Raw genomic sequence first — 12,219 nt, 5'->3', positions numbered from 1 at the left:
TGTGGACTCTAATAGTTATTTAAAGATAAAATGGCCTGATAGTATTATCATTTCTAAGCTTAAGGCTAAGAATATTTATTCTGTTTTAAATTATAATGTTGATGTTATCAATCATGTTAACAATATTTGGAATACTGATTTGGATATTTCTTCTTGGAATAAGTATTTTGATTATCTTTGGAAAAGCTCCATTGATCCTAAAATTAAATGTTTTAAATGGTTACTTATTCTTAATAAGCTTCCTGTTAGGAGCTCTTTCTCTGATGTTAACTATTGCACCATTTGCAGAACCCCGGAAACGGGAAATCATATTTTCTTTGAATGCAATTTTGCTAAAGAGGTTTGGTTAATGTTCGGTATTTCTATCCCTTCTAATTTCAATTTCTTTGAAGTTATTACTGGGTTTATCTCTAATGCTAAAAAAGATGTTAACATGTTTTGGGATATTACCTCATCTAGCATTTTATGGCAAATTTGGAAGTGCAGAAATGAAGAAAGGTTTCAAAATATCCCCAGAATGCTTACTGAGTCTTTTCGAAGTCTCACATATTTTAAATTTTTTTTGCAAATTTAGATCACCATGAAAATCAACAAGGCTAAATTCAAAAGGCTGCTCAAGGATGGTCATGCTACCTTTTTTTCCAATGACGTTAAGAATGGATATTTCTGGAGGTTGCATTTGGATAATATACATGATTTCAATCAAACTTTCAGCAGAATTAGAAAGGAGATTAAAAGAAGACCTCACAATGCTACTAATGAGACGGTTTACATGTTGAAACAAATTCAAGATCAGAAAAGCATGGTGTGGATGGATGGCGCTATGGGTTGGCTGGCTTGGGTGGACACCTGGGATGATGTGCTTTACTAGTTGTCATAATTTAAGTTATATATGTTGCTGGCTCATTGTAAATACTCTTTTTAGATGGTGTGAGGCTTAGCCTCTGCTCTGCGATCTCTTGTACTTTTGATCTCCTTATTCTTAATATAAAAAAATTATTTTTTTACAATATGTAGATTACCATTTTATGAAGTGAATTTCAATCCTCAATCTAATATAAATATTAAAAAAAAATATACCAAAATCAAATAGTATGTACCATCTTTTAATTTTAGTTTGGAATAGGGTTAAGATTAGCTTGATGTTATCATTAGGGATTGGTTAAAATAAAATTTTCATTCTTAGATAAAACTTAGGTTAGGTTAACATTAAGGCTTGATTAGGCTAGAGTTTGTTATTTCAAAACTTAGTTTTTAAAAAATATAATTAATAATAGTTTTGATTCTATTGTAACAAAATCTGTCTTGATATATTATTTGTTGTCATTTTAGAAAACATGTTGTATTTAAAAATATTATAAAATTAAAGAATTATTAAACAAATTTAAAAATATTGAAAATTTAAATATTTTTAAAATTATTTTGCAATAAAAAATGATTAGAAAATGTATTAAATTATTTTATTACAATATGTAAATTACCATCTTTTATGAGTTGGATAATTGTCCTCAATCTAATGTAAGTAATAAATAAAATATACCAAAATTAGATAATATGTAGTATCTTTTAATTATAGTTAGGGTTAGGGTTAGGATTAAAGTTAGCTTAAGGTTAGGATTAAGGGTTGGTTAAAATTAAAATTTTCATTCTAAAATAAACCTTAGGTTAGGGTTAGTATTAGGGCTTACTTAGAGTTAAAGTGAGTGTTAGGATTCAAGTACACGATTACCGTTTTAGGATAAATTTTTGGGTTAGGGTTACGTAGGATTAGCATTAGGGTTCAATTATGATTGGAGTTGGTGTTCCTAAGATTTAAATCAAAGTTAGAGGTAGTTTTAGGGTTAAGATTCAATTAGTATTAGGGGTGGGGTTAGTATTATGGTTAGAGTTAATGTGTGTTATATTAGGGTTAGGATGTAATTAAGGTTATAGTTTTATCTACAATCTTAAATATGATCATACAATCCTAACCCTAACTTTAACACTAGGAATGTGAGCATCCAATGACAACTAAGAAGAAAGTAGACAATAGGAAAATGTAAGCTTAATAAATCTATATCTAAAACCTTTTGTTGGGACCCTGAATGCCCTTAAGAAACCCACCAACAACAATCTAGGTGACAAAGAACAAATTACAAGATCAACTTGCAATATTAAGATACCAATGATGTTCTTTATTATTAGATTATATGTTATTCTTAAGGGTAGAGACCATTGCATATAATAAATATTAATGTAAGGTATTATAAAATAATAATATGAATAAAATGTAAGACTATAAATATTAATGTAATGTAACATAAACAAATTTAAATTTATCATAATATTAATTTATAATATTTTAAAAAAATATTAGATTTAAATAAAATTATGCAATGAATTTTTTGCAGACAAATATGATATAATGTTATCTTCAATTTGAAGAATTTTATTGTATAGTTGTTGAAATCTCTTTATACTCGTGCCTTTTGATATTCAACATTGTGTGTTTCACAATTCAAAATTTGAAACCTTTAGTGGGCAAAATGCTAGGTCTTCATTAAATGAACCAAATCTACCTACTCAACTATAAGGAGAGACTCAAGAAAACATATTAGTCAAAGGAATCAACTACAATCTACTCAACAACAACGAAAACATCTACATAGCTAGCAACAAATGAATTCAATACAACCAACCTCTTAAGGTAATTGTGTTCATACATGTATACTAATACTATAAATAACATACTCACAAATTATATCTTCTAACATTATACATCTCAAAAAAAAAAATTTAAAAAGATTAAGGAAGATAACACAAAAATTTTGCCCAACAATAAACTTATTTGAACGACTAGAGTCAAGAATTTGTTTGACACCTTGCTTCGGAGAAGAAAAAAAAAAGATTTTGGAGGACAAGCCAATGGATGAAGAAACCCTTCACAAAATTTTGTATCTTCCTCAAATTGTGACAAGTGTATATAAGATGTCTCAACAGCCAGCAACAAATATGCTCAATGTAATCAGCATCAGATGCGTCTATTCGGGCTCCAAAACGGCAGCGCGCATTTTTACACCGTCGATTTTGCAATAAACAGTTGTGATTGACTAACACATAGCTATCACGTTGTACGAAAGATCTGTTTTGGAGCCAGAATAGCCGCGGACATCAATATCCTAAGTTAATTGTACCATTGCACCTTACTGAGGTGCAAGTGCTAGTCCTAAAACTTGGATGGTTCCCAATAGATCATTTATATCTCCATGTCACTAACACCCACAACTAAATATATGTCTATTTAAAGCAAACTCAATTAAATATAAATATAAACTTAATGTCGTGTGCGTCATACATAAAGTCAAGAAATTTATCCGTTGTAAAACAATTCTACACAATTGAATTCAAAAAATAAGTACAATAAACACTACGAACATATAAATCTGAATAATTTAAGTCCCAAAAGTACTTTTGCAGATTTAAAAAACAATCTTAGATCAAAGGAAAGACATGAGTATCATCTCCTCTGTAGGAATTTGTGCCTTTACTGTGTCTGGTTTTAGAGAAACAGAGCGTATTGTCTCCCCAAACATCCTCTGTTTCGCGCTTTTTGATACTGCTATTGTGGGTTCCTTTGTAGGGAGCAGGTGGATCACATACCAATACAGACATTTTCTAATGGGCCAAGGCATTGGTATATTGAAGGGGTAAGTCTGTGCAAAGATGGTATAGATTTGCAGGTTACAAAACTCTTAAAACCACCTTAAACCAAAGCTTTTTGCAGAGTGCCCCTTGGAGAGTTTTGCATAGAGAATGGTGCTAAGTTATTCTAGATCAAAATTTAAGTCAATTATATTATTAAGAATTGGTTATACAGTCAATTATTTAGCAAATTCTATAAGAGGCACATGATGCACATTTTTCAACTTATATAACTTGTTAAATTGTTGACTGGATAGCTGCTTTCATTTCAATATGTTTATGAACAAATCTAATTTCTTATAATTTGATTGATAAGCTAAATAGTTGATTGGATAGCCGCTTCCATTTCAATACATGTTTATGAGCAAAATACAATTGTTAATGCTACGCATCTCTATGTTTTTATTGTCATTTTGGGGAGTCTTTATTGTATAGAGGAGATATAAAAGATTTTAGAGGGAGAAATCAATATAAATTTCATTTGAATGAAAAATACTTCACGTTGAATTCATATTAGGGAAGTAGTAATACTTTCATGGTTAAGTGTTTCTCAATTCAAGAGGCTTATTAATGCAAAAAAGAATGACATGTAAACTTTATTTATTTATAACCTTGCTCAATGCCAACATACAAATGTTTAATGCCAAATCCCTCTAAAAGCCTTCTAGACAACTATCTACTAAATGTAAACATGTGGAAGAAATAATAAAACTCTCAAGATCAATAATACTTGACAAAAATAATAAAATAAATTATCATATACAATACAAGAACAAAAAACACTATAAACAAATAGAAAAAACCCTTAAATTGACCAAAAAAAAACAAAAACACTAGAAAGATTGTGCTTCAACACTTCACTAACCAAGCCTATGAAAAGATCCTTCACCTTGCTCTATTAATGATAGCTATCTATGTCTCCATACATTGTATCTCACAAAAGGAGCATAAAGAAAGTTCCCTCAAAGAGCTAACCCCTCAATTAAAGTGTTTTCAATTGACATACAACTCCTATTGTCCCTCATTGGCACAAAAATAAGTAAATCACATGAATTATGCCCTTTGAATGTCCAAAGCCCATCACTTGTTTCTATCTTATTCTACTAGGATAAGTTTGGCACTTTTCATGGTGACATGTTTGTTAGTGTGGACAGGTAGTAAATTTTTAAATGTACATTGTGGTGGCTAATGTGGATAGGTTGTAAAACAATTAATGTACATTATGGTGAATAGCCATTCACCTCAAAGTTTAGTGACTTTGCCTCCTACAAAAAGTAACAAACTTATCAAACATGGGTTTCCACGTTATGTCTGTGTTTATGAATATTCTAAAAGGCTAAATCAAGATTGTAGAACACCCTGGCTAGTTTTCCATCCATTTCAAATTCACACAATGAAATGAATCTATTTCTAAATATTTTATGATGAAATTTGTCTCTATAATTTTTAGACAACTTTCTATCAACAATAATAACAATTTTGAGGACATCTAAGATCCAAAATGAGTAACCCAATTTTTGGATTATAAAATTTTGCCTTTTTGCTACTACATGAAAAACAAGACCATGTAGGATCTAAGATAAAGATATTACGCACGGGCTACATACTCATCATGAACAACATGAAATAATATAGTTGATGAGTTATATTTCATTTTTTTTTTTTCAACCCAAAAGAATTCCTCCAAAGATAACTATTGAGCATGAGATACAATTATTATTTGATTGCCCTCTTCCAAACATTGCACTATATTATGAAAATGTTATGGAGGCTAATGATACACTTATTGCTTCTGGATTCGATTGTGTACACGCACAATCAAATCCATAAGCAATAAGTGTATCACAAAATGGATTGTGGAAATCTCATAGCTCTAATAAGAGGTTAATGATGTTTAATTATAATTGAAAGCAATCATTAAGCAAGGCATGATAAAACCTAGCAATTTTACCTTATAATTCTCTTATTGTGGATGTGACATAAAAAGTGGGACTTGGAAAATGTATGTTGATTATCAAGGATTGAACAAATTTATAATAAAATAGGTGGTCACTAGCTTGTATACATGATAAGTTGGATCAACTATAAGATGTCATTTATTTTACAAATTTGGACAAAAAATCAATTTGTCACCAACTTCAAATAAAATCTAAGATATTGTACAAAAAAATAACATTCAAGACTAGGCAATGCTCATATGAGTAACTTATTTATTTTGTTTGGATTGTGTAGTATGAGTATGTTTTTGTAGCATCCTAAAATTGTACCCCTTACAATTTTGACTGCATTTTGGGCCCTCACCTCATTGATCTCATCCTCATGCTTGATCAACATCTGTTTATGCCTCTTCTATGCAACCAAACCTCGTATTTGTATCTTACAACTTGTATAGCCCTTTGATCCTAGCCCAAACTGGGGTAAGACCAGGGTGCCACGCCCTGGTGCTCCCTAATTGGGACCTATCTTGGCCCTTAGAACCTATCTCAATTTTGAGCAGTAAATAAATCTCTTATGTCAGCGTTTGTCAAAAAAAAACTATTTGACAATAGGCAAGTATATAAGGAGGTTTTCCCCTCTCATTTGTCAATCCATTAATCATAAGGTGAGAGCATGACAAGGTGGAGAAGGCAAAGAGACTACATTCAAGCATCAAGCATTCAAGCATTCATCGTCTAGCATTCCTCAAGGCTACATATTCTTCATCTGTCCATCAGATCAACATAACATCATTCATTTGCAAGCATGTGTGTGTTTGGGTTTTGTCAGGTTCATGTCATTTCATACAACATATGTGATTACATCTAAGAAGAAAAGCATCATTATCATCTATTGCAGATCTAAAGGTATACCTTTCCATCATTTATTTCAAGCATTTGTTGTATTTCATTCAAGGTTGATTCCAAAATGAGGTTTGACTTAGGCAAACCCCTATTCCCAACCCCTTTCTTTTCCTTCTTTTTGTGTGCAGGAAGTAGGTGTGCAGTTGTACTTCTAGAATTAATCTTTATTTGCAGAAATGGAAAAACCCTTTTTGACGCACGGAAAGTTCGAAGGACCAAGTGGAGGGCGCCCTTGTCCAGACACATGGTCCTTGCAAATTTTGCCTGATTTTGCAGGGAAGCTCCAAATCATCTCAAACTTCTCAGATCTAGGTGCATGACTAAATCCTGAATCTATATCTCGTTGTTTCTGCCTATTTTGTCTTCAATTCCAACACTTTATCTATTCAACTTACAAAAGAGGGTCAAACACATTCCAAACATCAATCAATCTACTTAGTATTTAGTCCTTGCATCATTTAGGATTAGATCTAGTAGATTGATCCCCTCTCTTTTGAATGTAAAGTTTCCCCAAGCGAAAATCGGCTTAGTGATTTCCCCCTTCCATGTGGTGAATTTACTAAACCCCAAATTTTCCACTTTACATTTTGGTGAACCTGACTCCTTACACCATTAATTCTTATTTTTGTTTTTAGATCTGAGTGTATGCAAATAAAAATTAAAATTTTCATTTACAAGTTTGGTTTCTTTACAAATTTTAAAAATTTAGAGGTGAATTTCATTAAAACCCTAATTTTTAATTTCAAAATTGAGCTTGTCAATTGTTTAATTTGGATTGATTATTTCAGATCTGAGCACTTTTTCAATTTCATAATTCAAATTTTCATCTACAAGACATATTTCACAAATAATTTTTTAAAATTAAGTGGTTAATTTCAAAAACCCTAATTTTTAAAATATTGAGCTTGTGGGTTGTTTAAATTTTGAATCTCCCTCTTTAATTTGGTTTCTAATTAATTTCAAATTCAAAATTGCAATCTTATATTAAATTTCAATTTCAAATTTAAATTTTAAAATTAAGTAGTTATTTAAACAAACCCTACTTTTTGAATTTAAATTAATTTTGTGCATTTATCAATTTTTCAATTTCCAAGTTCCAATCTTAGATCTATTTTAAAACTAAGTGGTTCTTTCTACAAGACCCTAATTTTAAATTTAAATCTCTTTTGGACAATTTCAAATTTAAATTTTAAAATTAAGAGGTTATTTTCACAAGGCCCTAATTTTAAAATTCAATCTCTTTTGGATAATTTTAGTTTTAAATTAAGAGGTTATTTTTAAATAATCTTAATTTAAATTTCAATTTCCTAGGAGGTTGCATTATTGCTCTTTATTCTTTCAATCAATTTGTTCATTCAATTGAGTAATCATTTTTCCTAGAATTTTGCATTATTCAATTATTTTGCAATTTCAAAATTAAATTTCAAATGTCCAATTCAAATTCTATTTTCCCTCCTTTATTCAATTTTCCATGCATGAATGGGGTGAACATTATTATGGTTAAATGACCTATGAGTTTCTTGTTTGATCATATATGAATATGGAGTTCTTATCTTATTTTGTTGATTCAATTTTGAGTTACATTAAAGATGTTCATGATGTTCCCTTTCATGCATTAGATGATCATTCAGTTCTCCCTTTCATTCATAGCTATGGTATACCCTCTGCCAAAACTTATCTCATTAATGAGGGAACATTGGTGCAAAAAGGGAATGTAGACAGTTCTTTGAAAGATCTCCCTCCGAAAGATAAATCTTTGGAGAATTGTGTTTCTTCTTCTCCTAAAAAGTGTGTCCCTCATAAGGATTATTTGGTGCAAGAGGATGATATTATGGCTACTTATCCTAGTTATACCATACCTTCTTTTCATTATCTTCCCCCTAGAGATGAAGCATTCATTACATATGATAGTCCCTTTCCTAATGACAAGGATGTCTTGGAACAAGAAGATAAAATTATTAGCAATTTCCTTGATGCTCTCTCTTCTCAAGATATATCCTTAGAGAAAAAAGAACCTAGTCAAGTCAATACCATTCATGCTTCTAGTTATGAGAAGCCTAAACCTAAAAAATCTCCTAATATCCTACAAGCTGCAAAATACATATGTGAAAGAAGTAATATGGAAAGCGAACTAGAGAAAAAATATGGTTCTGAGCTACATCACTCATTTAATGTTGGTGTCAAAAATAAAGATCTCAATATTCTTTTTACCTCTCTTCCTTCCCCCCCTCATCCTATGAAACATGTTGATAGAGAACCTAATCTCTAGGATAAGCTTTGTGATATCTTTGGGATTTAATTCAAACTTCATCTTCATATCATAAGTTGATCCAATAAGCCTTACAAAGGGTGGTTCCTCATCCTTCTTCTAAACCAAATGATATCACATTCTCACGAGATGAATTCCCTTCTATAGAGGTTAAAAATAGAGATGATCCCGTTATGATTACTTCTTGCATTTAAGAATAAAAGATAAGATGTACTTTAATTGATAATGGGTCATCTCTTAACATTTGTTGTGTTGAGTTGTTAGATAAGATAAATTGGGATTATTCTTCTATTCAACACGATCATCTTGGTGTACGTGTCTTTGATAATGTTCCTAGAGAGTCACTTGGTATAGTCATATCATCTATTAAAGTAGGGCCCGTGACTTTTCCTAATCCTATTCATGTCATGCCCAACCATCTTAATTTAACCTTCTTCTAGGTAGATTGTGGATTCATGCTATGAAAGGAGTCCCTTCTACCCTTCATCACACAATCAAATTCATATATAACGATGAACTTCACACAATAAAGGCTAATTCTAATCCTTATAATTTCACTATAATGAAGTGGGATATATTTCCCCCTCTAGTACTAAGATTCCTTTAACAACACCATCTCCTATCAATGATGCTTCTACAAAAATGAATTGGGGTACAAGAGACTTTACACCCTCCTCCAATGGGTATAAGATCCCTCAATCTAAGATTAAAGCCTTCGCGAAGCCTTTTGTGTCTTTTATCCAAGCTTCTAAACCAATTTCCACTTCTCCTTCTAACACGTCTTGATAATAATATGACCAAATACAATTGACAAGTTCTAGGGTGTGTGCAAAAAAGTCTCAAAAGTCATGAGAAATCACACTCTTCTAATGAAAATCCAGGTTTCCAACCTCTTCCTTTTTCAACATCCCCTCCTCCATTGTTTAGCAAAGCCACATCTTCTCATTCCAATATGATGTTACAACAAGAAAATGTTTTGTCCATTCTTCTCCATGCTAATTAATCTTTCTTTGTCCTAAAAGAATAAAAAAACATAGACAACATCTTGAAAAATTTTCTATTTACAAGTATCATCGAATTCATGGCCATTCTACTAATCAGTGTCAATCTTTGAAAACAAAAATACAACATTTCATTGATTTAGGCATCATAAAAATAACATCTGACAATGAATGGCATATTTCTCATAATCATTTCAAATAACATTCAAGTCCGTACTATGTTGCTCCTCACTATGTGACATTGTTAACCTACCTATTAGGAGCTCGTTGTCATTCATGGTGGTACAATTTCAAGTGCAATCATACTTAGTGAGCAACACAATAGTCTATTTATTCTTGTCTCTATGCTTGGGGAAAGAATACTATCCTTCCTCTTTCTAAAGTTTCACCATTTCTTTTATGGATTGCAATCTTCATAACTTGATGTCCTTCCTTGCATAGAATTATCCTTCACATGAGTACATGTGTGTCCCTTGTTAGGACCTATTCTTTGTTTGAAATGGTGTGTCTCTTATGAACAATCACTCCTTAGGAGAATATGTGATCTTTCTTTCACTCCCTCTCTCTCTCTCGTTGAAGATTACCACTTCTTTTGAGATGCATTTTACATAAACTAATATCTTTTCTTGCATTGGATATTCATTCATGTGAGTTTATTATGCATTTTCTTATGCCTAATCTCTCCTTAGAAGATTGTGTAATTCTTCTCATTGTCCTTACACTTGGGGGGCAATGATTGTTTTCTCCTCCTTTCTCTCTCCTCTCTAAGGATGTACTTTTCCTTTGTGGAGTGGTGTTTCTTCATGATTTGGTGTCATTCCTTGTGTGAAGTTATTGTTTTCTCAAGGATTATCTCTTATACAAGAGGTTTAAGTCCTTGGCTACAAGCTCTTCTTCACTTGGCAATGTATACCGTGATGGTAAAAATGTTGTTAGTATAAGAGGCATACACATATAATGAGACAATATAATATAATTAAAAAGCTTAATTTCAAAACTAAATCAAAGATGCAAACCATAAGCCTTCTTTGAAATGTCCCATTTTCCTCTATTCTTGAGGACCTTGAAGGTGTTGGATTGATGGGCTCTCAACGGAGCAATGACCTCCAAAGTGGCAACTCAAGAGTTGAGTAGCTATTTGATCATGATTGACTATAGAGATTATATGAAATGCATGATTTAAGAAACTAGATTATCATGCTATGATAAATCCAAAAGCTAAATTCTAGATAATTGAAATGCAAATTGCCTATAGTAATGATGCCTAAATTGATATGAGATGGGATCCTTATTGCTCCAAAATGGGGGATATTTATAGGAATTCCAAGGCCAAAGCTAAGGTGGCAGGAATCGACGGTCCAGATCTAATCTGAAGATATCAAGGGTCAAGATTGAGGAAGTTGGAGAAGAGGTTGGAGGAAGGGACACTTGTCATCTCTGTGGTGACAAGTGTTAAGGAGCCTTGCTCATGAGAGGGAAAGTGTCCAAGGGAGGAGACATGTGGCAAAAGTGTCATGTGTCTCAAGAAGAGAATATCCACACCATGGGAGGTTAGGATAAGGAGGTTACCTGATGTGCAAGATTGGATAGGGTTAGTTAGACCCAAGATTAGATTGAATGGGTTAAGTTAGGGGATGGTTAGGTTAGGTGGTTAAAGTTAGGAGCCATGTGCTCATTTGAATTTAGAAATTCAAATAATTGGAAAATGACAATTAATCTCAACAAACTTGAGTTTGTTAATCTTAATTAGGGATTAGAAGAATTGATTAATATGGGGAGACATTAATTAAATTAGAATTAATTAATCAAAGGGGGATGTGAAATGAACTATATAAATAAATCATTTAGATTTATTTACTAGTAGATGAATAGAGAAATTAATTAAATTGCTTGTGAATTCAATTAATTGGGAAGGGGAATTAATCAAATATCTATGTATTTAATTAACTATCTTTAGACCATTTTTAGGTGTATACATTTTTCCCCTCTTTGAAGCGATGTGTGACGATGTGTTGGTTCAAAGAAAACTTGATTGATGATGTTCTTGATTCGATAGAATGTAGATTTGATCTTGATTTTATGCAGATTTGGTTTTAATGTGATACTGATTTGATTTGGAGATGATAAATCTCGATATGATGCGGTTTTGATCTTGGAGATGATAAATCTCGATATGATGCCCTAGACTCTGATTGATAAAAATTGATGCGAGGATTCCCCCTCGGGAGATGAATCAGATAATTTTTGAATGTTTTTGAATTTTTCGCGATTTTTTTTTTTTGAAATTTTTGAAATTTTTGAAATTTTGGATTTTTTAATGATTTTCCAATGTTTAGAGATTTGTAGAGTCAATCTGATTCATTTCCTGATAAGAAATTTGAAAATGCTTCCCTGCCAGACTGATTAGTTGATTAGATGATTAACAATA

This window comes from Cryptomeria japonica, chromosome 11 (assembly GCF_030272615.1).
Source record: "Cryptomeria japonica chromosome 11, Sugi_1.0, whole genome shotgun sequence".
In the NCBI taxonomy this organism is placed as follows: domain Eukaryota; kingdom Viridiplantae; phylum Streptophyta; class Pinopsida; order Cupressales; family Cupressaceae; genus Cryptomeria; species Cryptomeria japonica.
The sequence above is the reverse complement of the archived record's forward strand: the minus strand, read 5'-3'. Positions refer to the sequence as shown.